At 38.4% G+C, this 4,343-nt stretch overlaps 1 pseudogene; it reads right to left on the bottom strand.

The window, feature by feature from the left end:
* Positions 1–2,789: 2,789 nt before the first annotated feature.
* LOC147282141 (putative CCR4-associated factor 1 homolog 11 pseudogene) lies at positions 2,790–3,867 on the bottom strand (annotated as a pseudogene).
* Positions 3,868–4,343: the final 476 nt, after the last annotated feature.

Genomic DNA, 4,343 nt, shown 5'->3' with positions numbered 1-4,343 from the left:
TGAGTAATTTGTGATGGGATGAAAAACACTTCAAAATCTTAGGAGTCGCCTGCCAACTAAAACTTGAGTTTCTTCCTTGAAATTCGCACAAAATAAAAAGATGTTGACAACAAATTACAGGGCCTGATAGAAGTTCCAAACTTCTGACAAGTAAAAGAAAATAGAAGGGAACCAATATGGAGATTAAAATCAAAGTGTATTCAATACCAAAGCAGGTGTCACGCTGAAAATGCAACAATCAACCTGTTCATTTAAATCTGATAAAAAAAAGAAAAAAAATGTTCATTTAACTAGAAAGCCGATAATGCAAAGTGAATGAAAAACATAAACAGGGTCAGAAAAGTTCACACACAGATGCATGTTTGTATCACCTGCACGTGTAGTTACAGGTGTTCATGCCTATATCAAAAGAAAATTCTACAACTTCTGTCAAATGCATTCAAGACCAGTTGATCCGGTCAAAACCAGGCAAGTCCACAATTGACAATTTCATGTTCAATTAGATTGAATTAAGTTTCAATATAGGATCCACATTGCAAATCCATACATATATACATATGTAAAAGAGGCAATATCAGAGGCAAAGGTTGAATTCTATTCATAATTCAATATCAATAGCGCCCTGAAATTCAAAGAGAATTGACACGATACTAAACCTACTATTCAGAAGCATCAAATAACAAAAATTGGGAATTATAAGGAATTCATAGTTTTCTATTATTTGTTCATTCATTTATCAGAGATAAACAACATTACTATAATAAGAGGAGAACCATTAAATATCCAATAAGAAACATCATTTAAGGAACACAATTAAAATTAATAATAATTGATGAATAGGGCTGAAATGAGAAGCAAAGATATTTTAGCAGACATTAAAATAATCTGTCATAGCCATGGTCTTAACATCTCATGCCAATGGTCACTAAATTCAAAGGGCATCTTTCATGAAAGTTAAACTCAACTACCGAACAACATATTGATGCATAGAATGGTTTAAGTCCTACTTATGATGCAACAACCTGATTTTCTGTATAACAATAGCTGTTAGTATTTTTCTGGATAAATTGCTTTCAACTGCACTGAAAATTTAGCAAACAACCATGCAAGTGGTTTCTCTGTATGCATGTATGGATGGAGCAATATATGATACAGTTTGCATTTGCATAGAACAGAAAATAATGATTATGAAATGGCTAGCAGAAAATCTAATGAACAGCCTTTATTTTCTGAATCAAACAATTAAAAAGAAAAGCGTTTTGTTTGCCCCCATTGCAGTGCAACGAGAATGTTGCTTTCATTGCTTATACCAGTCTTCGATTTGGCAAGTGTTAGTGCAAAAGAAACCTCATATTGAGATGGCCAGAAGGGCCACCTTCTGGAAAAATCACTCAACTCACAGGAACATCTAATAATTGCTTGCAAATCAGATAAGAACTAATATCCCCAGATTAAGCAATCTGAAAATTGATTCCCCATCTTCTCAATTCTCACCTCCTTTAGAACTAATATCCCCTGATTACAGGTGCAACACCCCTGGTAAAATGATCAACCATCAAAAAATTTTAAAGCACTATCATATCAGTAGTTTTCACACTGGATCTCACTTTAACCATTATTTCCACTTCCGCCACAAATTTAGTTGTCACTGTAGTCGTCGCTACTAGAATGAATTAATGGAAAAATTAGTAAAGGAGTCAACATCAATGTCAATGTGAATCTTTATTGATATATAATGATAATTCATCTTCCAGAAGGTTTGTAATCAACAAGCAACCGGAAGGACAGAGCTGGGGGTAATATGACATTGACCAGATTGAAGAAGCATATAATTGACAAACAAATCAACAGTACATGCTGTGGTCCATAAAGAATGAACAAATTTTCAAAGATTACAATTGCAATTGTCAAAAGAGGCTAGAGAAAAAGGCTGCATGCTAGTCTTTTACCGTAGAAAGCAGAATATTGACAAGATTTGATCATTGAGGGAGCCAAACAAGTTGGCTGTTTACTCTCACGCCAGGTTGACTGACTTCATTACCTAGTACCGTAACAACAAAGTGATGGCTCAGCTAAACCAAGTAAGAAAGAAACAGTTCACTCGTATTCAATCTTTCCTCTTTCTTTTCCTTTTGATAATTTTTTGTAATTAACATTCCTCTCATAAAATTGATCACATGACTAGCGCATGAAGGGCTGAATTGTATAAAATGCTTGATCAGATTTTTAATTTTTTTTTTTTCCTTTTGCAGAGGAAGCACAAGAATTAATTGGTTTCTCTGGTTTGTTTCCCATTACTGAGAACCTAAATACATGTATTTTCTATCTTCCAATAATATGTTCTTTGACATTGGAGAAAAAGGGGGTTACCATATTCAATTTTTAATTCTCTTACTAAATAATTCAACCATCTTGCAAAATGATAGAAACTGGGGTCTACACCCATTCCTATGACTTGTTTTTGTTTTCATATACCAAGGGAATCCAAGTTGACAAGCCCCTTCAACCCATCAAAATTCTCTTCTAATCGCTCATATTATACTCTTAAACAACTCAGTATTAAAATCCAACACAAAAGGCTAACTAAACATTCCTTTTCTCTATCATCCCAAACTTGACATCTTCCACACTCAAATGAAAAAGTCCCAATTCTCAAACCCCATTTCCACCAATGTTCCAAAAGCTCCCACTCTATAAGCTCCTAAATCCACCAATAGAAACAAATTTGGACAAAAAATAAAGTAAAGAAAGGATCTTGAATGAAATGCACGAGATATAATTAGAAAGAATTAAATTAAGAAAGCCTAATAATATTGATAATGCGAAACCATGTGTACAAAATTTACTTAAGAAGGAAAGAAATCTATAAGCAATAGATTTCAATGAAATATCAAGAAACCTCTAGACCATATAAAACGCCGGCGTACTTCTCAATCCCGTCCTTGCGGAAGTAGACATCTCTGATCCTCTGGAACGCGTGCAGGGTCAGCAGGCTATCCGACCCGGCCTGATGGCTTTTCCCAGTAACCCGGCCCACATTCAGGGCGTGGCAGACCCGGTCCAAACCACCATAGAGGCTGGCGCAGAACCTCGTCAGGTGCTTCACGTCGTAAACTCCGGCGCCGAAGAACACCCTCACATGGTTTAAGAAATCGGGCAACTTGTCCGGCAAAACCCGCTGAGTCAAAACCTTTACCAGGTACCCGAAATCGTATGCGCTGTGGAAGGTGACCCAATTGACCGCGTCGTTGCAGACGAGGCCCGATGACATCATCAGCTCGGCGAACCGCACCGAGTCGATCCCGAAGTCGCGGTTGCGCTCGAAGTCGATTCCCTGCCGCCGCAGCAACTCGACCGAGTCGTGCGCGTGGAGGTCACGCGCGACGTCGAAGTCTCGGAAGTTGAATTCCCAAATGTAGAGGTTCTTGGTGCCCAAATCGGGCAGGTTGCCACTGTGGTCAGAGAGGGTGAGGCCGACCTGGATGAGGTTGAGGCGGTCCACGTTGGCCTTGAGGACGAGGTAATGGGCCATGGGCTCCCGGGTCCTGAAATTTGGGTCTTTGGCGTCGGGTCGGACCACCACGCCCGGGAACTCCGTGTCCATGGAGATGAGTGGGTAATCGTCGATGACGGATCGGATCAGCTCGAACTCGGCGTCGAGGTTGTCGGACCATACCGACCGGATCAGGATGTCTCGAACCGGAGGCGGAGGTGAAGACATGGCTTAAGGTCCTCCAGATCTGAATCGGATCTGGAACACGTTGCGATTGAGATTAAACCAAATTTGAAGAAGACGAAGGAATTTGGTTAGGGTTTGATGGATGAATTTGAAAGACGAACAGGGAAAAAGGGGGGACACTTTTATACAAGATGGAGAGAGAGAGAGACGTGAGACGTGGGCCACTTTTTCCTATTTGTTTATGATTTATTGGTTTTTAATTTTGTGGGATAAATCGTAAAATACTATTTTTATTGGGAAACGGAAGGTACAAGTTGGTGGCTGCGGAAGGTACAAGCAGTGTTATAGCAGGGAAGGGAGGAGTTTTTTTTTTTGCTATTTGTTTTTCATTTGAAGAATTAAAAAACTGATTGTTGTTGTTGATTTGTTAATTTTTGTAACTAAAAATTAGCTAAAGTTGGGAAGTGGTGGAGCCCATGAGAAAGAGGGTGACTTTTGATGGGGCCGACTTGGTTTGTCGTGTTTTGGCTCGTCGTGATTCTCTTGTTTGTTTAGACTTTAGAGTTTAGACTCATTAAATTTATTTTAAAATAATATAATTTAAACTTTATTCTCTTCTAATCCTAATAAATAATGATATAATAGATAATTTAATAATATTTCT

This window comes from Dryas octopetala, chromosome 6 (assembly GCF_963921425.1).
Source record: "Dryas octopetala chromosome 6, drDryOcto1.1, whole genome shotgun sequence".
NCBI classification, from domain to species: domain Eukaryota; kingdom Viridiplantae; phylum Streptophyta; class Magnoliopsida; order Rosales; family Rosaceae; genus Dryas; species Dryas octopetala.
The sequence above is the reverse complement of the archived record's forward strand: the minus strand, read 5'-3'. Positions and strand labels throughout refer to the sequence as shown.